Source organism: Haemaphysalis longicornis, unplaced genomic scaffold (assembly GCF_048455015.1).
Source record: "Haemaphysalis longicornis isolate Haplotype H1 unplaced genomic scaffold, Haemaphysalis longicornis Haplotype H1 scaffold_9, whole genome shotgun sequence".
NCBI lineage: Eukaryota > Metazoa > Arthropoda > Arachnida > Ixodida > Ixodidae > Haemaphysalis > Haemaphysalis longicornis.
Window position 1 is genome coordinate 16,580,854 of NW_027526460.1, and position 27,831 is coordinate 16,608,684.

Genomic DNA, 27,831 nt, shown 5'->3' on the forward strand with positions numbered 1-27,831 from the left:
CACGTAAATAAACAACTTCACACCTAATGCAATGCGTTTTTATGTCCTTCAGTGCTTACATAGAAATAAATCCTCCAGCTTTTCTATGGTTCAAGCCTTGCGTGACTTAGTCCAAGCTTCGCCAATCTCTTTGTCAATACAAAGAATGCTTCTCTTCGCATTTAAAGAGACTCGTTGGAGATTAATTCTGCTTGCAATCCTTCTTTGGTCGCATGAGCGCATGCATTTTGGGCACGCGTCTTTTGACGTGAAAGCGTTACTAGGCCGGCGTTCCGTAGTTCTGGCGCGTTCGCCAGCTGCGGCCCTGAGTCTTATGTGCCAGTCATACCCGGAACTGACGCCATTGCGCGAAATAGAAAACGACAACAGCTGCAACTGTCCGCTGGGCACCGGTCATTGCGCGCAGCTTTTCGCTTTCGGGTTTTACGTCATCAACCGTAAGCCGTAGATTGACGTACAAGTTTGGCGTTGCTTGAAAGATCTTTAAGGGGGACTCGCCTGTTAACATTCCTATGAAGCTCACTACTTCATAACCCACCCTCTTAAAAACCATTGTTCACGAATGCGAAAAATTTTAAAGGTACATAGGAGGCGTTTTTTTTTTCGAAATTAACTAGATCCACCTAACGCGAATTTGAGAAACAAGCGGAAGTTTTTTACCGAACCTAAATGAAACGCTGTCAACGCTATTATATGATATATTTTGCATGTCAGCTAGGGAAAGTTTATGGCCACAAGCAATTAAAAATGATGCAGCGAGCTTGAGCAAAATTAGGGGGATAAGTTTGGATCTGGCTTATATTGAATTGAAACACTCAAGTTAATGCGGCATTCTTACAAAAATTTAATTTAAATTGACTTTCAAGCATGGTTCGATTGAGTTTTGGTGGAAAAGGCATTAAAATATGCATCAGGGCTTCAAGAATAATAAAAATATATATGGAGAGCAGGTGAGTCTTCTTGGCACCATTAGCAACTCTTTTTGAATTCTTCCCTATGATAATTTTCTTGGGCACGCCTGAAGGCACTCACGAAGTAAGCATGCTCGTCATTGCTTCCCCATGAGTTTCCACAACGTTCACAAGAACGCTGTATATATCTTCCTCTTCACCTTAATGAAGTGTTCGTAGTACCGAAGGGGGGGGGGGGGGGGGATTTCCCAGGGGTTGTAAGCGGCGGCTATTTAGTTAAGTACTAAAATGGTAAATATGGGAGTCAGAAAATTACAATTTCGTAGGTACGGGTGAGCCTTAATAATTGTTTCACATCTCTGTTTCATTTGATTCACTTCTTCTTCCGTTGACTTTGTCGTCGACGTGTAGGGGACAGATCTTTCGCTCATCTAATAATTTCCATCCGAATTCGTAAGGCAGCTTCCAATCGCAAAAAACAAAAAAACTGCTGAAAACACCCACGAAACAGTCCGAACAGTGAAGCCAAAAGCGAACTCCCATTGGGCAAATTTATTTGGCTCATTTTGATCGGTGAAACAGCAGGATCTGGCTCTTTTTTGATACGAACTACGATCTGCGCACGCGTTTTGAGGACGTTATCTAAACTATTTTCTTGCACCCCGTTTTTAGGGGAAAGTTGCCAAGTTTTTCTCGCTACTGCAGCTTTATCAGACTTAGTTTCGGTATCTGCATCAGGCTCATTAAAAAAAAAAAAAAACGCCTCATATACATGTGCACAACGGCCTCGTTTTCTTATTTTAGACATACGCCACATCTGTGCTGAAATAAAAACTAAAACTCTCGCATCGAAGCCCCTAGCGCCATCTAGTGAAAACTAGATAAACCAAAATGCATTCCTTATTTATTTTTATTTCAGTAGAGATCGGCTCTATTTCTGAAAGAAACAAACTAGACCATAAGGAGCATTTGGGTAAGTTTGTAAAACTTTTCGTATTGGCAAACGATGCTGTTTAAGCCCGTCGGTAATGAATTAGTAAGTCCCATAGGAACAAGGTCAGGTGAGTCCCCCTTAAGTTAAGCGTTAGGGCTACCAAGCAAACGAAAAACTGAGTGGACGTTGCTCGGAACATTGCTAATAAGATAAGCGTTTGGGCTATACCAATCGAAAAAAAAAAAAAAAACTACCACAGCAGCAGCCACTTTCGGGTATGCGTCGTGGGTTGGGCCAACCGTTTCACTTTCAGGTCTTACATCGTCAAGCGATAGCGGGAAATTTAGGTACAATGAGTTTGACGATACTTGGTGCATTGGTAAGCCTAAAACTTTGGTTAGAAAACGTTACACCTAAACGCAAACCTAACAACGGCGATTTATCAAGGCCTTTGGTCACAGTACAGGATAGAAAAAGGAAATGCGGCAAAATAAAAAAGGGCGATGATGAAGATGGTTTCGTGCCAACACCTTAATCCACACACGTGCAGATGTCCTATTACAACTTTTTAGTCATGCCCAAAGAGCGCAGTCGGGCTAGTGAGCGTTTGCCTGGCGTAATCTAAAGCAAGTGCGCATTTTGCGAAGCGAGATTACCGAGAGGATTGGAAGCTGCATCCGGACGAATCGTGCTGGCGACGAGCACCGCGCGGTAGCATGGCGTAAGCTGATTATTATGAGTAGTTCTTCGATGGCCCAGCATCACCCTTTTTATAATCCCGGGGCTTACGAAACAGCGTCGCAAAATTTGTCCCAAGCTTTCAGTAGAATCCTATTATGCAGTGGGCTAGAGAACGGGCAAGTTTTTATTGCTCTCAAGCGCTGCGCGAACGTAAACACTTGCGTCCCATTTGGTGCTGCTACGACGGGGTTGCAGCATTTCTAGACGTATAAGTCTGAACGCAATAACAAGGTGCAAAACATTAGCTGAAATAAATCATAAGCCTTGCCCGAGAACACGCGAAAATGTTACGCCTTACGCGATGTCGCCATGCGTCTTCTGCAGAACGTAAGCCATTACCTTCGGCTGCATAAAATCTTCCAGAACAAAATTTTTAAGCGGCTGTAATGTTGCTCTGTTGCTTTGCATAAGGATTTTTTTTTGTAGGCAATTTCATCTACTGACACTTTGAAACGTCTAGACAACACCAGATAGCATAAAAAAACGTGCAGTATTTTATTCGTTTAATACGTATAAAGTATAAAATTTCATGTTTTGTAAAAACCAAACTGAAAGCTGTATAAGCGCCTGGTTCAAGAATTTTTCATCGCGACGACGTTACTTGTAAGCGCATGTTTAGGGCGTATATTCACAGACACACGTTTGTGGACGAATGCGGGCAGCCTTCGTGGTGCCTCGCATTCATTTTTTTGTGTTCATTCTGTTCTATTATGGCGCGCGTGTTTTCACAGCGGAGCTGTTGAACAAACCGTAAGTTCGTCGTCGCAGAAAAAAATGCAAAGAAAATGAGTAGCGCTCGTGAGCGCGTGCCTCGCGGCGACCACCGAACATTTCTGGCACGCGCAGTGGCATTGCAAAAAACAAAAGGCAAAAACCACGAGGAGCTTGAAAAGGCCGAGCACTCGTGAGCGCGCGGGCCTCGCGCAAACGCCGAGTCCCCAGCCCACGCAGTGGCTTTTGCAAAAAAAAAAAAAAAAAACGCTTCAGCGCCGTCGTCAAGCGCTACCGCGCATGTATTGCTTGGCATGAGGAACACGACGATATCGATGCGTGTGACGATGTATTTACTAGCGCAGTGCAAACCAACGGGGGAGCACGTAAATAAAGAATTTCAAACTTGTACAAATGCGCGGTGATGTGTCCTTCAGTGCTCATATGAGAAAAAAATCTTGCAGCTTCGCTATGGTTGAAGCCTTGCGTGACTTCGTGCAAGCTTCGCCTGTTGAGCTGGTGGCAGTCTACAATACTGAGGATGACTTGACATCCACCACTCGTCGCAAGGAAGACGACGACCTCTTCGATGCAAATGACGACGACTGCTAGCACTGCTACTATGAAAATAAACAATTAAACTGAAATGTAACTATGCGTCCGGCAATGCTCACTCACCACAGATTCGCCATTCACGTGTTGCGCGCGAATGCAAGCTTCGTTTTTTTTTTTTTTTTGCCTGAAGCAAAAAAAGCCAGACACTGTTCCCCAGACTTAAACGCTCTGCCCCACGTCCATAAAAACAAAGCCAGACACTGTTCCCCAGACTTAAACGCTCTACCCCACGTCCATAAAAACTTCTGGAAACACCTGAAACGTTTTTAGAGCCCAGTCAATAATAGTCTCCAATTATTACTGTTCTACGCAGGACAGACAACTTAACTTCTTCTGAAAGTCCTTTTTGTCACGCCAAAAAAAAGTTCGGACATTTTTTGTGGGAATATGTGACGTCACAGAAGCAGCATTTCGCTATTAAGTGGCTGTATTTTAGCGGTACCGATAAATAATTACGACGTCGCCTAAGCACTCCTTCAGGTGTTGTAAATTCTAAAGCACGAGTCTCCAATTTACGAGTGTGTTCCCTGGTTATCAATGTTATATTTTTTCTTCGTGTATTTTTTTTGCGCCATTTCTGCGGCTCAGCACATACCTGTGGTAGCTACACCAAGTGAAGGAGAGGTTTAGCCGGAACGTGCTTTGTACTCCCTCAATTTCGGCTTTCGTTTCAGCATGCTAAATTTACTCATGTAGACCTCGGTGGTAATACGTGTCTCTGACAGATGTTTTCAAGTCGAAGGCCGTAACTCATTTGCTAGGCCGCAGTTTAGTCAGCTAACGTAAGCGACCTTTGCTGGTGTTCACGATCTGTGTCCATCTTTTATTCCGAAGGCCCCGGGTTCGATTCCCCACCAGGTCAAATTTCACCCAATTTCCTTTTCAACTCAGTTTACTTCGTCTGCGCAAGTTTCCTAGGTACATTTGGCGTAAATACAAACCTTCTTTCATCTATTTTGATTTTTTGAGCCAACAGCCTTTGTGTGACCCATCCGGCGGTCATTTTCTGTGGCATCCCTTCGCATCGACAAAGCTGTATTTTTGAGCTAGCTTTTGTGATGATTTCGCAACGAAGAGGACATCTGCTGCGATAATCAATCTATTGGCATAATTTCGATGTTACTCCAAAGAATCCCACGTGCTTCAAACTAAGCTGGAGCTATTCGCTGTGGTTTGGCTGCTAGACATTGTGCAGCTTCTGCGCCTTAAGCATAAATCAACTAAAGGACGGAGGTCAATACCAGGAGAATGTTTTTTTTTTGTCTTTCCTCTGCCAGCAGAGCAGGTGCGCTGAGCCTCTGACCAGAGAGGCTAGCGAACTTCTATTTGATATTGTGAAAGCATACCAATGAACCAATGTAACACACGTTGTGTCAATAACCTTTTTATCATAATACAAAATATGACCTTGGAACAAAAGGACGCCTCATTTCAGTTTATTCAGCCGCAAAGGAGATCGTGTTTCTTTCACTCACCGTTTAGCATTTTTATTTGAAACGAGAGCTGCCACCACCGCGCTCATGCCTGTCCTTGAAGCACCTTCTCGGGATAACGTTTTGAAAAAGTTAGAGAAAGCTGCACACCCAAAATATCTTACGTGGGAACGAGCACTATTTGAACGCTGTTCTGTTATCTATCCCAGATTCGGCGATTACGAATATTTATAAACAACAGGAATAGGATGGGGTAGAATAAACAGAAGAAATTGACGAAAACAGGAATACAAGGATGAACGAAAACAGCGAAAGGAATTTAAAGCAACAAAAAAAAAACATTTGTGCTGCGAAGAATTTGGCTAAACAAGAACGTGTCGGCCGGGTGTATCCGAAAGATTAAAAGCGGTCGTACAAACTTGCGAGGTGAGCTATACGCGTTGTGAATAATCGGCAGCTACCAATGTTATTCTACTCTACCTTGGCCAAACCGGGAGATGTGTCGACGAGCGCACCCGAGAGCGGGCGGGATCCCAGTCAAGAGCGCAGTTTGGTCACACGGTTTTATTTACCCGCACCAGTGCCACTGTGAAGTGAAGTCCCACCGTATTTGTATAACTGAGGCGAAGAAGGATCGATATGCTCAAGAAATACTGACGCCTTTGCTTTCCACGAGAGTATGTCCACAAGAATCCGCGCGTTTTGTCTCTATGGAAAAAACTAAAAAATAAAGTGCACTTACAAAGCTCAGGTTTTCATTTACAAATAAACACGTGCACATTCTTCTATAACCTCCTCCTCCCTTCTCTTTTGTTACTGGGTTATGTTTTGAAAACAGATAAAATTAACTTTAATGGGTAGTTCAGGTTAGTGTGCGTTTATGAATTAATTTTCTTTGTCCTCGAGTCAGTCGCGTACGCGGATTATTGCGTGTTCAGAAATGTACCATCCAATTGAGACGTGGCCATTTTTGCATCTTTTGTATCTCACTCGACCCCTCGTGATACTTCTGAGAAACTTGACGGAAAGCTGTGGACCTGAAGCCAGGTTGTAAAAATGTTTGCCAGGTAAAGTAGTGCCAGATTGGCGACCACCTTGTGTAGTACTTCGAGACTTGATCACGCTCCCCAAAAACAAGACGTCGTATCAAAGGCTACCCGATCGTAAATCTGTTTTAGGTGGCATATTGTAAAAAATGCCACCTGTAGCCGCCTCATAGGCTACAGCTAGCCTGTGATTGGGACCTCACCGGGCAAGGATAGCTGAGTCTTATGGTCTGAGCTTTTCTCATGATCAGCGGTCAGAACGAAATGCTCGTCACAGCGAGTGACGTCGCAGGCATCATCCCGTTAGAAAAGCGTGAACCTACTAAACTTGTGCGTATTACGGTGTATGTCGCGTTGGCAGTCGACTCTGAACCACTGCGATTGCTCAACCCACGCTTTCTTTTGTAAATGTGTGTTTTAGGCACCAAAGCTACTCTTTGGTCTCAAGGCCCACCGTGGTCGAAGGCCGAAAATAATTTGGACCACTTGCTAATCTTAACCTACTTCCTTCATTTTCAAGGACATCAATACATGTACCACGCTGTGGGGTGCTTGTCCAAAGTCCGCCCGTCCACGACTTCGGAGTACAATTAGAACAGCGCTGTCCTAATGTTGGTGTTATGTTGTTGAAGTCGAAATTCTTTAGCAACCGCGAGCGGCTAGGAAAAAATACAAGAAGTAAACAAACCAAAGCGCAAGCAGGGACGTTATTGACCTACTGCTGTATTCTTTCTTCTTAAAAGGCGTGCTTGGACGCAGGAATAGACGGAGCGTATGGCACATTCCCTGGAGTTAATCAGCTCCGCTCGGTTGGCCGTGCGAAACGGGGTGGCGGGAGGTTGAGGGGAGAAGCAGGGCAGGGTAGGGCAAGCATTCGCTGGGCTTTCGGGGCTGAATCGGCATCCCAAGCCTTCAATTAGCGCATCGTTGCCCGAGACCCCGGCGGCGGCCTTGCGTTCTGTGGCTAAATCCCCCCGGCGCGGCCGGCGCAACAAACAGAGCCGTCCTCTCCCTTCTTCCTTCTGCAGGAGGGAAGAGGCAGGACTCTACCGGATACAAAGATGAGAAAGAACGGGAGAGGAGACCAGAGACGGATGCCAGTGCCGGCAGGAGAGAAGAAGTGCGAAAAGCCGCCTCTCGGCACCACAGCTTCGTGTCCGTACGCCTCGTCGCGTCGCTCCGAACGGCCAAGCTCGGCGCCAGAGAAATGTGTCACCCGCTGAGTGTCCGCCGGGACACTGTCGCAAACGCCCCCTGCTTGGCCCCTTCCCAACGCTCCGCGCGTAGAAGCACACACGAACACACGCACGTACACACGAACGAGCGTGCGCTCGCACGGGTCCGTGCAAAGTAGAGCCCAACTAATCTTTTTCGTTTACGAGAGGAATAAGGCCAAATCACAGACGCATTGACGACTGCGCAGCGAGTTTTAGTAAAAATGAGGTGACTGCATCAGTGTAAATAACCGATGACAAAAATTAGTATTTAAATTTTAGACCTTTCCGCAGTCTGGCGAAAAAAAAAAAAGGGGAACCTATAGGCGACCACGTAGGATGTGTTGCACCGGAAGCTCGTAGCCATCCGAGCTGCAGGCGGCCGTCAACCAAACTAGACTAAACGTGGAGTGCGTTTAATGTTATTGCGTCGGCGAATAATTAATGCGGGTGGTGTGAGATCGCTATATCATTGGGGGTTCCGCCAGGCGACCCAAGATGTAAAATTCCATGCTTCATTTGATTTAATTGTAGGGTTGAACGCGCCGATGCAACGCAAGCGATGAGGCGCGCCGTAGTGGAGGGCTCCGGATTAATTTTGACCACCTGAGGACCTTCAACGTGCGCCGAAATTTCGTTCGTAGGGCCGTTTTAGCTTTTCGTCTCCATCAGAAAAGCGGCGGCCCCGGCCGCCGCTTTTCAACCACAACTCCATGTTTAAACACCGCAACTCCATGTTTAAATCCAAAATCAACCACAACTCCATGTTTAAACACCGCGTACGCAAAAAAAAAAAAAAAAGAAGAGTTGTCCGCGCAGGCCAATAACTGGAAGTGCCATCGAAATTATCAAAATCACATCTTGATATTGGGGCAGCCGGCATTGTGACACGGTTTCTAAATGCGACTAAACGTTACGAGCGACGATCCTGGATATTTGTTTCCTTACCTTGTGTCGTTTTTTTTTTAACTTTGAGTGGGTGGTTGCTGTGACCAGAGGCAAAAGCGTACACGTGCATCAACCAATATACTTTAACGCATGCGTCACGAGTGAACAACCGCGTTCCCTGGTTGCCAATCGGTCCGCTCAACGGTTCTTCACCCCAGCTAGGCCAACTCATTACCTTCAGGATTAGAGGTTGTGATTCGCAATCCCGCCACAAAGACGCGTATATGGCTTGTCCACTGGACGAGGTCAACTCAGCTGGCGCCTATGTATACCTACATGTCACCCCGGACGGAGTGCATTCTGCCCATTTTAAAAGCGCCCTCTTTGAGCGTCCTAATCTACTGCAAAATTGTGATTTAAGAACATCGGAAGTGTCAAAACAGGTCTGGCGCTCCTCTCACCAAGCAAAGTAGACGCTTTTGGAACAGGCTAAGCTCAGAATAACACTCCTTCGCAAAACACATGACGTTTGTCAACATTGTTCTCTACGGGCATTTGGTGTGTTTGGGTTGATGGTCGTGGATGAGTTGAAACCTGTCGTGCTCATTCACGTGGACCCTCGGCACATACACGTTCAGGTGGAGTGCAACCTCAAAATACTCAATAATCCTAATTTATCCATCCCACTGCGTTCAGAGCGCGCATTCGTACGTGGTATCGAGGTTACGACGTATAACTAATACATCACAGATTACAAAGCACTAGTACTACAGTAAAGCACGCTTATATCGAACAGCGCGAGGACTGTAAAATAGTTCGATATCGCAAAAATTTGATATAGAAAGTGAAGCACAAAACACTTACATGAGAGCAATTCTGCCGACGGAGTCACGAGCTAACGCTGAGCTCTTATCACTCTGCAGTTCACTATTGATACGACACTTTCTCGGAAAACAATGATTTATTGGGACGGAAGAACTGCGTGCGTGTAGCCTGATTCTTGGAGCGAAACACGTTGCTGTTGACTGCTTGCTCCACGGTATCTAAACAGTCGACAAGCACAAGACTGCTGCCCTCAATGGCACTACAGTATCGCCCTAGTAGGGCCACGGCAGCGCCGGCTTCGCTCTTGGTTGTAAGCGCTACGGAGTCCTCGGCGTGGCGGAGACAAGCATGGCGACAAGCGAATAAAGGTGAACCCAGCGAACAGGGCAAGTGCGGGCCGCGAGCGGCGCGGACTCGAAGATGGGTGACACCGCAGCCCGCAGCGTCCAATGTGGCGCTTTCGGTCCCAACGGCACGCATGCCTGGAGCTGGTCCACTCTGCCACGGCCGCTGCATCATCCAGCGGCCGTGACTCTGCCAAGGCCGGTTTGGAAAAGCTCGAGCTCGCGCGGGACTCGCAAGCGACACCCACGCCATCGCTGCACGCTGATGTATTGCGGAAAAGCCTGCCGCATTCCTAAGGAGAGCGAAAAATCCAGCGTGGAGAGTTCGATATATCCAGTGTGAGCAAAATCGCGTTCCATATAAAAAGTTTAAAATGCATGTAATATTTATCAGAATTATACAACGGTTCGATATAGGCAATAATTCGATATATCTGTGTTCGATATAAGCGGGCTTTACTGTATGTATTTGGGATCAATCAAATCTCCTGCAACTACCGCTGCCTTGCAAACTACCTGTCTTGAAAGTGGGTTTTATTTTTGTAGCGTGAGCTACACTGGCCGAGGTTGAGCAGTTTCGCATGGCTCCTGGAGAGCCGTGCTGTGCATGCGCGAGGCGCAGCGACGTCACACGGCACACAGAACGTTGCTCGCTTCCCGGCGTCTCTCACACACCCCACGCGCCCAGCGTCTTGGCCGACCTCCGTTCCGCACGTGGCGGCCCGGTCCACTTGATCATGCGAGGGGCGGCCGGGTGTGCAACAGATGGCTCGTGCGTCGCAGCAACACCGGCGTGTGCCTGTGGAACCAGCTTAGCTCTGGGGCGATTGGTGACGCTGCGTCGGAGCCGCTTGATAAGTATACACGTGTCGCATAATGCGTATACCATGTGTGTGTCATTGAAGAAGCAGTAAGCATCACAATCAAGGTAATCCTAGACAACCAGGAAAGCTATAAGAATAACCAGCTCAACCTTATCTCACGCTGCGGACATCCTGGCATAGGCGAGCTAAGCCACTGCTAATTTTATTTAAATTAGTTGCAGGAGATAACTGGAGGGGATAACTGTAGGACTAGATTTGATAGATAAGTTTTGCAGCCATTACTTTACGACATCTGACTTCTCAATGTCAGCCTGTTGGCCGGAGAGAAAAGCTCTGGATATTGGGCATCACATTTATTATAATTAAACGCTATTTACGTGGAGGAACACTTGAAACACGACTAAACATAGTGCGTACCCTACCACCACTTCATGACCAACTGACAAACGGAAAGGCTACGACGTAGCGTCTCACCCAAACCAACATGTACCCCACGGCGCTTTCTCTCCCGTTATCCACTCCAAGTTTTATCGCACAACCGACAAAGTATGCCCGCAAACATTGCACACTATAGCGCTCGAATAAGGAACGCTTCGTTACAAATTACTCTAATCCCTTCCCCACACAACCCGTGAACAGAAACGGGGCGCCCTGGCCAGTTCAGATTCCCACGAGCTGCACGAGTGAACGCGGTTATCAGCGGCTACTACAAACAATCAGTGACGCAGCACAAATGGAGGCGCAGAAGGACGTTGATTGTATGCTGAATAATACGGTTTTATTGTCGCCAGAATACGTTTATCATTAGAACTAATTGACTGAGAAGTGTTTGCTCGACATACATTCGACCATAAGCCATAGTTTAGACCCAGGGGACATTGGCTAAGTGGGAGAGGGATGCCAGATTTAGAACTAAGAGCAAAGGAGTTCTTGGAAGAAGATTTGTGATCATTGATTTGACCCATGGATGGTGACTTATAAACGCTTTCAATCTTCCCTTTGCGTCTGGGAGTTCCGCCAAAGCTAGAGTTATCACCAGCAGGGAACGGCACTGCCTGACTTACTCGTCGCTGCAAGTGCGCTTTCCGTTCCGGCTTTGCTTTGTGACTTCCTTCTTGAATTGAGTGTCGAGTCTGTTCATTGCTGCAACTGAAAGGAAGGCCGCCAATAGCCGCTACGCAGCTGCAAGGACGTAATTCCAGCGATCGAATAACGCCAAGACCAAGAAATAGAGAGAATTCTTTCGAACAAGTTGCTATGTTATCTGTTGGGCATGGAGCAGTAATTTCTTTCTGAGCCACTTTGCGAACGCCTAATTTAAGTACCGGATGTGCAGGTTGACTACGTTTTGCAAGTGTTTAGGATTTCGACAAAAATTTGAAAAATTGTTGCGGGGTCCTTTTAAAGTGACCTCAAAGGAAGGCAAACTTCTCAGCTTCTTTCTTATTTAGTGTGGATCTATCCAGTCTGATAGCCTTGCCGCGGGAGCGAATTGGGTTGACTAAGATCTTTTATCGTTTCTGTAAAGAGCTGTAGCAAAGACATTGCCAGAGAAAATGTGCGGCGGAGGCTAGAACGCCACATCTCTCACTGTTGGTCATCCTGCTCGCGACGCTAGAAGAAATGATCAAACGAGCTTCTTCGTTCTCTTGTTATACCAATCTAAATTCGGTTTATAAACATTCTCTTATGGCGTTTTATATGCGGCGGCTGACGAACGGGGCTTATGGATAACCGCGCCAAGCGGGGAACGCTCACCGGAGATCGGCCCCGCCCGGGGCGTCTAACACGCATGCACAATCATTCAGGACGTCTCCAGTTCGAAGCTGTCACTCTTACTAACCGAACTGGAACTATAAATGCCCAGAGCTGCAGACGAAGAGGCGTTGGAGCCGTCATTCAAAGTAGGGACAACTTTTCCCTGTCCGCCCATGACTTATTCAGCGACAAGGCGTTGCTGAAGGCTTGTTTTCGTGTTAAGCTTCCCTCCCTTCCTCAATCGTTTTTCTGCATACGGAAAGATTACTTGTCAGCGAAAAAATTAGTAGTGGCTTAGCTGGGCTATGCCAGGATATACGTAGCGTCAGCTGGTTATTCTTAGGTTTCCTGGTTGTCTAGGATTAGCTGATTATCATGCTTACTGCTGCTTAAACGATTTCCAATCCAATACAATACAATACTATCCAATTTATTTCAATACAATCCAATTTAATAAAATTCAATACAAAACAATTCAATCCAATCCAGTCCAATCCAATCCAATCCAGTCCAGTCCAGTCACAGCGGCGGCGGCTCTGGCGCGCCAGCTGTGCCCCGTAAAACGTCACTGCTCCGCGCGCAAGCGCAGCACGGCTCGCCAGGAGCCACGCGAAACTGCTCAACCTCGGGCAGTGTAGCTCCCGCTACAAAATTACTTTTACTCCGGTCCTAATTCATATCACTTCCTGGTGTCGTGTACAACCCCAAGATGATGAAGGCGCTACCGGTGAGAGAAATCATCACCCCTACGCCCGTGTGTACGAGATTTCGGCGCGCGTTAAAGATCCCCAGGTGGTCAAAATTAATCCGGATTTCTCCACTGCGGCGTGCCTCATCGCGTGCGTTGCGGCGGGGCGTTTAACCCTACAGTCAATCATCAATCAAGAAATCATCATGCCGCTTTTTGGCAGCCCGAAACGTGCGACATGAGCGGGAATAGGAGACATGGCAGATCAACACTCCACATTCGGCAACATTTGTGGGTGAGTGAAATAATTGATGTAGCTGGACGCAAAAAAAAAAAAAAAAAAAAAGCACCCACCAAGAATGAGAGTAAGATCCCCAGTTTGATTTCAGGCCCCTGGGAGTTCTCAGACTCCACCGCCCAGAAGTTGTGCCGCTGTTTGAAAAGCCTACACTTGAATTATTAAGTTTTCCCACGTCCCGTGCCTGTAGCCTGCGCTGCTCGTTTTTTCTCGCTGCCCCCCTTTTCCCCTCCCCACTCAATTTTTTCCTCTCATAGGTTGCTGTGCGGGACACTGGGGGAAGGTAGCCCCGTATTTAAACTTTGCTCGACCGGAAGGGGTGGTTCGGCCCGTGCTATCCGCACCTCTTTTTTTTTTTTCTCCGTGGCGACGGTCCTGCTTGAACTGAGTCGCCGGAGCGAACGGGCCGCGGACAACCGAGTCGGGGTCGTAATTTTATTACTCTCGCCTCTGAGCAGTCGCGGAAGTAAAAGACCACCGGCGCGTCTGGGGAAGGAGGTGCGCGTGCCGGTAGGAAGGAGCCCTGCTCGGCGCTGCAGCCGAGCCGCCCGCAGTCCGCGCCCGTATTGAGCGCTCCTCCGGCAGCGCTACCGCCTGCCTATACGCGAGACTTACTTCTTTTCCACCACCGACCTCGTTTTCTGCTTTCAAGAAGAAGGTCGGCCGCTGTTGCTTCCGCGCTTCCCTTTTCTCTATTCCCTTATTTATCCTGCCTCCTTCTCCGTGCTTCTTTTCTCGGGAAATTTTCAGTCTCTTTTCTACGCTACGTTTTGTCCTTCAACCGGGTAACCGTTGTGTTTGTCTCCTACTTTACATCGCGCTTCCGTTACCTTCGGCGCCGCTTTCCCCCCGCTTCGCCCCGTTATTTTCGTTTTTATCTCTCGTCGGCGGGATTGTTAGAGGTTGTGATCCGGCTCTCGGTATAGGAGTTTCTTCGCTCCCGCTTCCCGTCGGCGGGGATGTTTGACGTGGATCGGTATATCGCCGGGGCTTCGTTTGCAGCTCTCCTTTCGTCGGGGACCTTATTTGCCACCCGTGTCTACAGCCAGCGGAGCGATCCCTTACGTCCAGATTGGCAGCGTGCTGCGCTGGTGCCGAGGGGGTTTCTCCCGACGCCTTTTCTGCTACTCAATCAAGCTGTTGTGAGAACGCGAGTCTGGGGGAAAATAAACGCACGAAAATTGGGAGGACAGAATCGCGCACTTTAGCCCGATGCGTGCTCCGAGAGTGCTGTCTAGGGAAGCGACCGTGAGTGTTTATCAGGCATATATGCTCAATCTTGTGAGTTTGAAGCAGCCTGTCGGCGTTGAGGGAGGCCGCCATAGCAGACGCCTCCGCATTGAATGACCGTGAACAAGCGTCCTTGGTGGAAGTCTGAGAACTTAATTAGTATTTTCTTAATTGTTTGAGGGTTCCAGGCCGAAAACAACAAGCGTTGAGGAATACACTATGAGAACTGGAGTCACTGGTGCCCTTTGGGAGTCAGCGAAGTAGATTTTGTGTGCCCATCAGGGCTCGTGCTGTTGGTATTTAGGGGTAATGGATAAACAACTATATTAAAGGAAAAGTGAGGCAGATTTGTACAACTCTGCTATTTTGTCTTTAAACCGCAAAGCATTCTTGAAGGTTCGAAAGAAAAATTACCTTAAGAATTATTTGACATTACTTGTAATCAGTTTGGAATATTCTAGACAACGAAAGCATTGCGGACATTACTATGATGTGGGGGAGCATCATGTTGGACACTGACGACGCAATTTTTTTAATATTCAGCAACGGTATTGATTCGTATTCTTGACGATGTCTCCAGTCATTGTGAAATCGCCGATTTCGGTGTTCTTTTTTCTTGTGAATTGCAACGCTCACGGACATTTTCGGCGAGCATTTATTTATGCATGCTGTCCCCGTTCGGATAGCCCTGGGGGTTGATTGCAAGCAGTGTGTCGAACCGAAAAAAAAAATAACGGTTAGGTTGCCGTTCGGGTTCGGGTAAATTCATTGCGTTCCGGTTCAGTTCCGGTTCGACTAACTCAGAATCTGAACCGGCTCGTGGACCGGTTCGCACGCTTGAACCGGTTCGCGAACCGGCTCGATGAGTTAATTATCAGCGAAGTGGGAAAGAGATGTTTTGCAGCTTTAAGCAGCCATAAACACTGAAACAATTCTGGTGCATTCAAAATACTGGTTTTCACCAATAAAAGTTGTGCAGTTTTAAAGACAACGCTAAACAATTAGGCCATATCAAGAAAAAACAGATTTCGGAATCGGAAGTGACGATTTCCAGATACTTTCCCGCCCATCCCGTATGTTTTCCCAGGGACCAATTTAAGCACCCACCATTTAAGGGTCACGAGTGCCTGTGGAATATACTTTCCCTTGCTTCTTTTTTTTGTTGTTGTTTTTGAAATTCCAAATCTCTATCCTCTCTCTGGAATCGCCCACCATCCTTGACGCATACTTAGGCGTGCGTACCGTTAAGTCACCTCTGCACATTAGCCCCGGACGTGTTTAAATGCCACATGCGTGCTTTTATTCATCAGCTGTTCCATAAAAAAATTCTACAGCAGCCACGTAAATACCACCCATGAATTCATTGTTGAGCCACCTAGAACAATTTGTTAGCAGTCCCCTCCTGGAGGGCGTGAGCCTAAATTTTGTTCAAAGTGAGCTTTACTTATACGCTAAGAACCAGTATACGAGTAGCAGCAGAGTAGCGAGTTAGGCTAGCTAGTTAATCAGTGAAGGGCATCTCCGAAAACAAATTGCAGCCCTGAAAGAGACAAAACAGCACAGCGAAAAGTATGAGTGCTGGGCTAATGGGAGAGTGCGGGACCGGCCTGCCTTTCTGCATGTATCTACTTCTTTAGTGCCGCTTGTTATCGAAGACGAAAAATACGTAGCGTCTGCAAGTTCGGGGATATAGTTTTTAGCAGAATCAGAAAGTGAGAGCGATACGCTAATATTTTTCTCTGCTACTGTATTTATAATCATTACTTGGAAATCTTTAAAAAAACCGGAGTTGTCCGCTCTGCGCGTCCAGAGCAACTATTATACCGGGCACCACAGCGTTCGCTGCCCTTGCCGTAATGAGACGTTTGGGTATGTTAAATAAAGGTTGGACAAAGGAAGGGATGTGTAGAGCAAAATCTACCGTTTTGAGTTTTCCTTGTGCGCTGGCTGAAGGCAGAAAAAAAGAGCCTAAATTTCTCGTGTAGGAACTCCGTCCGGAATAATTTAAAACCACGTGGTGGGCCTCTTCCTTTTTGTTTAACCGTGGAAAAACACTTGTCAAAATACCCGCCGTGGTGGCTCAGTGGCTAAGGCGTTGCGCTGCTGAGCACGAGGTCGCGGGTTCGATTCCCGGCCGCGGCGGCCGCTTTTCTGATGGAGGTGAAAAGCAAAAACGCCCGTGTGTACGAGATTTCGGCGCACGTTAAAGATCCCCAGGTGGTCAAAATTAATCCGGAGCCCTCCACTACGGCGCGCCTCATCGCCTGCGTTGCGTTGGCGCGTTAAACCCTACAATCAATCAAATCACTTGTCAAAATATATTCGCGCATGAGATTCCCCGAAGCTACTCCTGTGCTATGATTGATTGATTATGAGGTTTAACGCACCGGCGCTACACAGATGATGAAATGCGCCGTAGTGCAAAGCTCCGGATTAATCTTGCCAAAATCTTTACATAGAGGCGTATTTACTTCTTGCCTCCACCAAAAAAGCGGCCGCCGCGGCCGGGAATCGAACCCGCGTCCTTGGGCTCAGCAGCACAACGCCTTAACCGCTGAGGCACCGCGGCGGGTACTCCTTTGCGACTCCTGGCTAACCGTATATTCCAGGGCAGCAGAGGAATTTAGACGACCTGGGAAGTTTTACGTGCGTCGAAATTTCGGCACATAGAAGTTTTTGTTTTTCATCTACATCAGAAAAACGGTCCCCCGGTGCGGTAATCGAACCCACATCCGTGTGGCCAGGAGCCACAAGGCCCAGCCAAGCAGCATAACGATTGCCAAGTAATTACACTTTCCAAATGTACTACCTTTTTTAAGCACATCGTAAAACTAAAATACCATGCACATTTCACCGTTGCGCAGTGCAGCAGTCTTGCGGCCCGATAGCCTTCACACAGTCACAGCGAGGGAAAAGCAAAGACAATGTTTCATATCGCCGGCAGGCTGCCGAGTGTGGGTCATGGTGGGCATACCATTCCTCTTGTAACTACCAAGAGAGCGCTGATAGGGTTGTGACTGATCAGGACGGAAAAGTGTGTGAGAAGTTACGCAGTTGATCGTACGTGAAAGAGAAAAGCCCCAAATGGCGTTGAACACGCATTATCCCAAGCGGTGGTCGAACTGTTTCGTCGTGAACCGGTAACCGTTCTTTTCTTTTCGATTCAGTTCCCGTTCTGGTTCGGCGGGCTCAAAAAGTAAAAGTTCAGGTTCGGTTTCAGCTCCCGCAAAGGTACCGCTTCGTTTCCAGTTTTCGGTTCGGTTCTGTTCCGGTTCGCCAACCTGAAATTCAAGTATTGAAACTAGCCGTTAAAACAGACCGTTTACGACACAATCCTTGACGTGAGTGCTACTGAAAGCTGCGCCACTTCGATAGCGGTTTCGAATGGTTCTTTTTGGGTAGTTTGAAATGGCACAAAGCAGAGTCAAGAAATAAAAGCGCCTAGGCATCTCAAGCCCAGAATGAGAATGGGTGGCAGTCAGCAAAACTTCCGGGAAGAAATACCTATTCCGCTACGGCAGGAGCTATTCAGCCCACTGTTTCAAACCCTGAGCTCGTGGCGCTGTTTTGAGTGCACCCTGCGAGAAGCCACTCCTAGCGTGCAGGTTAAAAATGAAAAAAAAAAAAACAAAGATGAAAAATAAACAGAGCCTAGTGCTCCCGAATGGCAGGAGTAGAGATCGGCTGGGAGCGGGAAAAGCTTCCTGGCTCAAATATTGTTTACCCTGCGGAAATTTTGATGGTCGCCCAGCTGCGGCGTTTAGTGCACGTCGCTTCAACCTGACCCCCGCAGTTTGTATGCAGAAAGAGCCCCGCCGCCACAGCCAATGACGGGCGAGGAATAAAGGTGCCGGTCCCTGTTTGCGCTGAGTGCGCAGTTCCGGGTGCTTTCTCTTTCGCCGCATGCGACAGTCGGAGCCCTGTACACTCGCTCGGCGTTTCGCTAAAAGCTTCCTCCGGGTGGTGTGCAAATTCGGAACTCAGTATTCTGCTTGATATATATATATATATATATATATATATATATATATATATATATATATATATATATATATATATATATATATATATATATATATATATATATATATATATATACAGGGTGTCCCAGCTATCATGCACCAAGATTTAAAAAAAGAGAAATTGCGTAACTCGAAGAAAACCTAGTGCATAATGTTTGCAGTACTGTGAAGAAGCGTAGAGTAATTTTTTCGTTAATGAGACTTAATTAATTAATTGTAATTAATTATCTAACTCGAGAAATACTGTCCTAATCACTAAAGTGTCAATGAGGCACTTGTAGATAACCACGAGGGGCATCTAACTGCGCTATTTTCAGCGACGAACTAATTGCGTACTCATTTATTCTGACTGATAAAGGAAACCCGCGAAATATGAAAAATACCACGTGACGACGCTTACGCGCACATTGTAAAGCAGCGTCCCCAAACAAAGCTGATGTAAAGCAACTGCTTCGCGTGTTACCCGCCCGAAGAGACAGCGCATCACCTTGATAATAGCATGCATGGAAGGAGCAGCAGCAGCAAGATTCGCGGGACGCGTGTGCAGCTGCCTAACTCAGAGGCAGCCTGTTTGAGGGCGTTGCTTTACGGTGCGCGCGGAGGCGCCGTCACGTGGTATTTTTCATATTTCGCGGGTTTCCTTTATCAGTCAGAATAAATGAGTACGCAATTAGTTCGTCGCTGAAAATACCGCAGTTAGATGCCCGTCGTGGTTACCTACAAGTGGCTCATTGACACTTTAGTGATTAGGACAGTATTTGTCGAGTTAGATAATTAATTACAATTAGTTAATTAAGTCTCATTAAAGAAAAAAATACTGTGCACTTCTTCACAGTACTGCGAACATTATGCACCTGGTTTCTTTTGAGGTACGCCTTTACTCTTTTTTTAAATCTTGGTGCATGATAGCTGGGACACCCTGTATATATATATATATATATATATATATATATATATATATATATATATATATATATATATATATATATATATATATATATATATATATATATATATATATATATATATATATCTTCCGTTCTTTTATGCATCTACAAAAACACTTGCATAAAGCCTGGAATGAATTGAGACAGTCGGGCGGCGCGTCGCACAAAGGAGTGCATCGCAACGTAGTGACGGCACCACTATAGTGATCGAGAACTTTTCATTGCTTGTCGAGTGTGGTCAGTATAACGGCTTTTCTCTGCTAATTTTTATTTCGGCAGCTTTATTTCTATTCCCGCCAGTGGTGTTTCCGTGTGTACCTGAACGCAAGCAGGTTTGCCGCAACAGAGTCAGCTACTCCAACTCGCACTGTCTTGCGATACTGAAACCGAAAGACTGGAAAGGTAACAGCGAAAAACTGGTGGGATTGTCTTCGGTATTTTTTATGATGACGGTCGCTCAACATATCACTTCACCTGTTTTGTCGCGTGCTACAAATGAAATCAAATGTAATACAAGCCCAAGATTTTTTGACGAAGGTATAGGACAGTTTTTTTATTGGAAATGGGCACCCGATGATAGCTGTGCTAAGCCAACATATGGAACCAATGTATTCACGTGCCCCGGTATCTCATTAGCTAAGGCATTGTGTTTGCTTCCACAAGCACACGGTCCACTGCCGTGCATGACGGCTGCTTTTTAAAGCGACAGCTTGTTTAGTGGGACCGATGGCGTTCCGTAAAAAAACAAAAACAATGCGTTTCCTCATAGACCGGTTGGTCGACCTAAAAGCTCTGATATGATCTCTGGACTCACGGCTAATGCGTGAAACCACGTCTCCATTATGTAAAACGGTTATCTGAAAATCACGAAACAAGAACGGTTCTAGACAAGACAATACATGCATCGATCATGAAGAATGTGTACAATAGTAGACATTTATGTCATAAACAACGTATCGGTGTACATTTGGATCATTCGTAGATGCGTTTACTTAGTGCGTGGAAAATCTTCGCATGGGTTCCTTCTTCCTTCGCGATTTGGGTCTCCGCAGGATTGACGATCTATTGGACGCACTTTCAGCGAAATTGGTCGCACTTTTTGCTTTCGAGCTTCTCTCATTTTTTAAGGAATTGATGGCAATTTTTTTTGATGTGGGGGTAAAAAGACAGCCGTGCGACAAGTTATCAGCACACGTTGACGATCCCCAAGTTTTCTAACTTTATCCGGAACCCCGCACTACGGTGCGGCGCTTTATCTGGGTGTAGCCTCCACTGTTAAAACCATAATTTAAGGTAAATCTAACCTGCGTATATATCGTGTTTACCCTCTGCACAAGTCGTTCCCCTCGTCCATTTTTTTTTTTTTCAGCAGTCGTGAATTGGGAAACGGACTTTTGACCTGTACATTGCTCGACATAAAACCGGACGCTTTTTCTCAACACGAGCATTTTTATTTTTCTTTGGAAAACCGAAAGCTAGGTTATGTGCACTTAAGGCACACAAGAATAAAAATACAACACACAAGAGCTGTCCACAAACAAGTTTTTTTGTTAAAAGATAATAGATTAAAAATACCGTGCAACAGCCGTGCGACTCCATAGCTGTTGGAGACAAGAGAGTGTCTCGTCGTGTAAATTATTTTTTAGTTTGCGTGTCTAGCCAAGTGCGAGTAGAGCTGTGAAATTATTTTCGTTTTTTCTTTCTTTTTCGTACCTGAGAGTCTGGTTGTAAAACTAGGCTTAGTTTCACGCATGTAGACATAACTATGGCACGCATCCTCTTACAATGTCGTTAAAGTTACACGCTGCGAGCAACTCCGCCAATCCTTAATTCTGAATAGCAGCGCGAGAAATAATAAAGTTGGGATGGTTCAGAGGCTTTACTGATACGGTGTAACCGAATGCGCTGTGAATCTAGATAGCCACATGGCACGGTGTCATCGCCTTACGTTATAGATGTTTGCAACACCACGTCTGTATTATCAGCCAGAGCTGGCGCCTTCTATTGCCCCTTGGGAAATGCTAACATATATCGTTTTCGACATATTCTTAAATTTCCTTTCATTTAATTTTCAGCTTGTTGCGGACATATCATTCAGACGTTTTCGCTCAGTGAGTTACTCCCTTTTGACATTACTCGGTTCAACAGGTAAAATAAACAAAACTCGTTGCCTTGACACGTTTGTACAAACAAAAAATGTCTGGAATTTTTCAGCTATTAAAAAAAACAGGCAAGTCTTGCGAAACAGTTCTGAAGCCGATAGAGCCACTTATTGAGAAAAATTGGATGCCGCGCTCGTTACGAAACTCGTCGGCGGTTCGTTCCCCGAATCTAGAGAGCGCCGGTGAAAGGGAGCTTTAAAATGCGCGCTATTTTTAACTTGCGAAAGACACGTCAGGTCCGTTAACGTCTCGAGCTGACGGCGGGCAAACTGGATGGATCACTGACCTTAGTGGAATGAAACGACGCGTGTGTCTTCACACTTTTCGGGTCAATGACAACGGCTGCACGAGGAAAAAGAAAGACGTGAAGTCCGACGGACCTTTTCGATTCAAAGTGACCAAGTGCATGAAACTCATGTTTTCTGACTTGTTTCAAAATTTGACTTGTTTCAAAATCAGCGGGGAGTCTGCCGTGCTGTGACACGACACACTTGTTGAGATGGTGGGAGATGTGTGATGACCGAGCGGCATTATAAGAGAAGCCGCGTGGTCAGCGTTTCGTGTTTTAGTTCACTGCTGGCAGAGAGGCTTAGCTGCAATTTGTTTCGGCGAATTCTCTGTTTCCTCGAACCCCGTTTGACGGAGAAACGGTTCCAGAAGACTCGTGCTTATGCCAATCATTTTAAGATGAAGGCCAATTATGAAGTCATTTTAGCTTATAAATGTGGATGGATTTGTTTTAAGATATCTGCATAAGAAAGCCTCTCATCCTTTTTGCCCCTGGGCCATGCTCCTTCAAGAAACACTCGCATTATAAATTACAGAGCAAACGAGTACACCCAACCGGTGTTGAAACTTCACTGTATGGTAACTAATAAGCAGGAAGACGTCAACTTTTCGGCGGCTGGTAGTTACCCTAACGATCACATGTGACACAATTTTTATGAAGAAGGGTTGCTACTGACACCGGACGCATATTGTTACGCATGTTACATAAACCCTCAGAGCTGCAAAAATCTACGCATGAGAATACATTTCGGATAATCTATGCCTTGGAAAACCTGTCTCAAAATAGTTGACTGTTTCCGTAGCTTGCAGGAATTATTCGCGGGTGCTGCAAGCCATGCCGGAAGTTCGCCCTCTTAGCTTCGCGAATTTCGTTCCTTCGATGTGACAGTGTGCATCGCCGTAAAAAAATAGTTCAGTTAGGAGTGCAGCGAAGACGTGAGCCTGCCTTCTACCCAGAGTTTATTGGTGCACAACAATCCGAATTGAAGTTTATCCGGGTGAGTTTACCGACATCGGCTGTGAAACAGAGCATTGAGACCCTTCTTGTTTTGTCAGAAACCTCCGTGCTGTCATTTTCAGTCTTACGTGCACCTTTCTGTAGCAGTTGGCAACTGAGCACGTGAAACTGAAGCCCACAGTTGAAAGGACTACGTACTTGGAAGAAAACTGCCTGAAATCTAGTGTAACAGCCTGGCAGAAAATACGTCAGACACGACTGGGCCACATCGGTCGCCCGTGATCCACAGCCATTCCAAATGCTTTCTTCAGAGCCTTGAGGAATCTAACCACTAGCTATGCCGCGCTTTTTCTGTCTCATGCACATTATAAGTGCAATTCACGAAAATAAGCTCAGGCTTACACCTCGCCGAAACCGCGGTATAAGCATCCTACACGTCCCAAGTAACCAGTGGGCGTTGCCGAACGAGTACCGGTATTCCGTTGTGCGCAACATCAGTCCCTCAACGCACGCTCGCCGAGCAACGCAGCCCCAACACGCTACCCCGCTATCCCGTTGTCGCGCCCGAGTCATCAACGGCCACACTTACCACGGAGTAGCAACGCCGAGCTGTTGTCTCGTCCCACCACGGCGCGTGCTCCGGCGCCGCCGAAGCAGCCGAAAGAGCCGCGGCCGCTGGCCGTCGTCGTCGTGGGTCGGTTGGCCTGCAGGCCGCAGGAGCAGAAGCAGCGGCGACAACGCGACGCCCAAAGCCACGCGCGCCGCGCCGGGGAGGCGCCGCGGCCAGCGTTCCCCTGCAGTCTCTTCCTTGTTTTGCTCCTCGGCGGCGGCGGCGGCACGTCGTCTCCCCTCTTCTTATCCGGGCACAGCAGCGCCTAGCCGCCCGCGTCTCTCGCTGCTCCCTGCGCTGTGCGGACCGAACGGAGCAGTGTTCGCTGGCCGGGACCCACTCGGGCCCCGGGATCGATTTCCCCACGCTCCTCCGCCTCCACGGCACATGCGCACAAGCCGCGTCCCGGCACGCTCTTGCCTCAACCCCCGGCGTCTGCATAGCCGAAGATGTGGGAACCCCTTCTTCCCTGCCCTCTTCTGCCCTCCCTGTGCGCGGGCTGGACCGACTTGAGACACGTGCGCGTTTTGTAAGATCAGGGGCACGCCGCTCACCCTGTCTCGTCGCTGAAAACTGCCCAGGCGCAGTGGACGTTAATGTTTCGTGAACAGCGTGTTCTATATCTGATTTATGCAGCGTGCGTGCTAAAGAATCCATGAAGACATGATGAAAGTTCGGGTGATTCTGAAGATTGTGTGGTTAGAACAACATTGACGCGACTTTAACATAAACTTCAGTCAAATAAGTTATGTAGTGGGGAAAACAGAGAAAAGGCACGCGACTCACTGGCTACTTTCCCGAAAGGAAGTTATGACGTATTTCGGACCGCTTCTTGCGATTGGCTGGTGCCGACAGAATCCAGCCCTTAATAAGCTTACAGAAAGAGCTATTTTTGTGCTTCAACTGAGTGCACATTCTTTCACAATTAGAATGCGTATTATATTTATAGTATTAACAATGGAAGTTACGAACAAACGCTTTAAATATAAAAGCAGTAAGCGCGGCATTATGCTGGCCGACCCTCCCTAAGACAGACGTCGGGCTGCGTTGGGCTGGTCCGGCACTACACTGGCGAACTGTCGTGAGACACGCTGCCACTTACGTGATACTGTTTGTCGATTTATATCCTATGTTTCACAGAACTATTATTTTTATCAACCGTAATCAAAAGTCTGCTAAAAAGCAAACCTAGTGCTAACAGTGGTCCTGTATCAGTGCGCCATCTTGGTAGGCGGATGCTGATTAAGGTTACCGAAGGGGTGGTTTGCAGATAACCGCAGCCCTAGCCAACATACTAACTTTCGTTTTCGGTACCTGTCATTAATACGTGATTGCAGACGTCACAAAGCTCACAATGCAGCGGAAGAAATAAAATTCTTGCTTAAATTACTTAAAGGGGCACTGACACAAAAATTTTGCATTTTGTTTTTTGTTTTGTTGCGATAAGTAGCTGGTGACCTACCTATCACCTGTAGAAACCTCATTTGCTTCAGCGTGCGACGGTTGTTTAATTAGATGCATTTTCAATGTGGCCAGTCGTAGTTTCGGTTTCAGCGGGTGTTGCGAAACGATGGATTTTGTGTGAACAAAGCTGACCACGTGACCGTCGAAGGGATATCACAGAGCAGAGCTGCCGTAGCACTGTCGAATTCGTGTCGCCGGCAGTTTCTGCGAATGCCACCACGGACTGATCTCGTGAGCCGCTTAATTAAAAAGCTACCGTGGAGTGACGCAGGCGCTGCGAGTGCAAATGCTGCCGCGGCTAGAGAACGACGCGCGACGCTCGAGGCAGTGGGTGGCAAGACGCGCGCTGGGAGCAGCCGGCCGGTTTGCCTACAGGTCCGCCTACAGATGTGTTCGGCTTAGCACTGCGGAGGATACTCGATTGCCGCTCTCGTAAGCGGTGTAGATGACAATTTTTAATGCAACCCGCCGTCGCGTCACTCCTTTTTCATATAAGCTGCCATGGTTGGGACTTGGGTCCAATTTCGTACAGCGGTAACAAGCTATCACTCGAGCCACCTGCGCCGGACTGGGCCACTTCGCGACCGTGGCCGCCGTCTGCACAGCGACCGAGCGGCTCGCTCAGTGGGCTATTCGTGTTTCCGGCGGGCTTTCGCGTCCAATGTAAATAAAAAGTAATAAAAATAGAGCGCCTGGATTCACTGTAGAACTTTAGTCGCGGCCAGCTGCCCGATGAGCCGACGAAATTACATCGCCTCCGCCGCCAACGATCGGGTCGTTCGTTCTCGAGAGTTGAAGCTCCGCCCTCCGATTGGAGCGGCGAGCCGGCGAAAAACGCCGGCAGTGCGGAAGCAGCAAACACAAACTCGTGACGTGTTTGGATGTTGTTTATTTACAAAATATCCAGGGGATGTCGATTCCGCGAGCTCCTCTGCTGGCTGCTCGGTGGCATTTCGCACACTTAAAAAAACATTTATAAGAAACATTTTATAAAACAAATGTTTTTTTACAAAAAACATTTCCTGTAATCATTATCATCATAATAATAATCGCCATCATCATCAGCAGCAGCAACGTCAGTGCAACGATGCAATCGTCATCAGTGAGTGAGTGAGTGAGTCTCATGTTGGGCCCGGCGCATGTGCACGAGAGGCAGGCAGCAACAAGAGCAAGGGCATTTGACCCCCCTTCGCTTCCTTTCACTTCCATTCGTAGCCTCACAGCTCGAATTTAAGCATTTCTTTTCTTTCCGGTAAGATGAATTCTGGGCCCTTCAGCACGACACGAGAGCGTGTGCAAAAGGGATAAACAAAATGGATTGTTCGGACTCAGCGTTCTCTGTTGCGACCCTTTTCTTCCCGCAGTCCTTGAACTCTCTGTTTTCTGAACTCCCGCAACGTTGTCACCGTCCCCCTCCATCGCTCTCCTAATTCTGTACGCGCCTGCATTTTCCTCGCCTCTTTATCCCACATTTTCTTTTCCTCGTAGCAAATGCGTCGAATGCGCCACGCTTCATAGAAAAAGTGCCGACGACCAAGGCGCTTTCTGTAGCCCTCATTTTCTCTTGCGTTGCGTATGCCCCGCCCCCCACCGTTTTTTTTTTCGACTGCTTTTACATGCAACCGTATTTTGAGTTTTTAGCTGCACTCTAGTCTCTCTTTTTTCTGTTGCCGTGCTACGCACAACTTCGAGCGGCATTCGGGCGGTGTGAAAAGCACTGGCACGCCTTCGAAGGATGCCTGCCCATGCGCTGGCTGCAACTTCACAGAGCGTGAAGTTGTTTTCGCCGGCACCGCTCCAGAAACTCCGGGTGGGGTCTTTGAAGGATCGCACTGGCTAGGAAGCTTTCGACTTGCATTTGGGCTGCTTGTCTTTCTTTTGATCTGTTCTTTGCCACAGCGGAGTGCGAAGACGCACGCAACACTTCGATGGAGCCAACATTCAACGTAAATTTCTTTCCAGGCTTCTGTTTCCTCGTATGAACAACGATTGTCCTGGACTCCCTAACCTGATTGATTGATTGATTGATTGTAAGGTTTTAACGCGCCCACGCAACGCAGGCGATGAGGCGCGCCGCAGTGGAGGGCTCCGTATTAATTTTGACCACCTGGGGATCTTTAACGTGCGCCGAAATCTCGTACCCACGGGCGTTTTTACTTTTCGCCTCCATCAGAAAAGCGGCCTCCGCGGCCGAGAATTAAGCCCGCGACCTCGTGCTCAGCAGCGCAACGCCTTAGCCACTGAGACACCGCGGCGGGTTCGCGAGCATGTTTAATTTTACTTAGCGCTCAGACGCGGCTCACGTTCTTGCGATGAGCAAAAAAAATAAACGTAGCGGAAATTTCCCCATGAAAACGCCCCACGCGCAATTTCAACCTGAAGAAAATAAAAAAAGGCGTAAAAAGTAAGTGAGATGGTGTTTGCCTTGCAATACTCGGCGGGTTTGGCTATTAGACAAACTCACAAACTTGGTTTCCGGATGGCGTAACCAGTGGTTTTTGTCTCCGCCACGCGAAACAGGTGTTTTTCGGGGTTCTCGCCCTTCCAAAAAGGTGAAATTGCTCTGTATATAGATCAGTGTCGCGCTGAATTTAAGTCAACTTACACTGAAGGGTGCGTCATTGCTATTTTCAACTTGCGTCGCTCCCAGTTGGACACGGGCTTGAAACCAGCAGTTTTAAACTGTAATTCCGCTCTTTTGTTCACAACGTTGCAAAGAAACATGCCGACACCCCGGCATTTCCATCACTGCACCTGAGGGCGACCTGGGGACATCTACACTCCATTTGACAAACATGTGCAGAACTAACCTTGCATGCTTTTGTTGCAGCACCCCACACACTACGTTCTCATCGCTGATGCTTATGTAACCATTAATTAAACACTGACACCGAATTTTGGCCATTTGCCCATGCAAAAG

General features: G+C 47.2%; 1 protein-coding gene across 1 annotated transcript in view; it reads right to left on the reverse strand.

Annotated features, from left to right (window-relative positions):
- The window catches only part of LOC144153935 (leucine-rich repeat neuronal protein 1-like), a 130,214-nt gene extending 106,401 nt beyond the window's left edge, over window positions 1-23,813 (reverse strand). The window contains exon 1 of the mRNA XM_077685708.1: window positions 23,427-23,813. The gene's annotated coding sequence lies outside the window, so the exon portion shown is untranslated. The remainder of the gene's footprint in view (window positions 1-23,426) is intronic.
- Window positions 23,814-27,831: the final 4,018 nt, after the last annotated feature.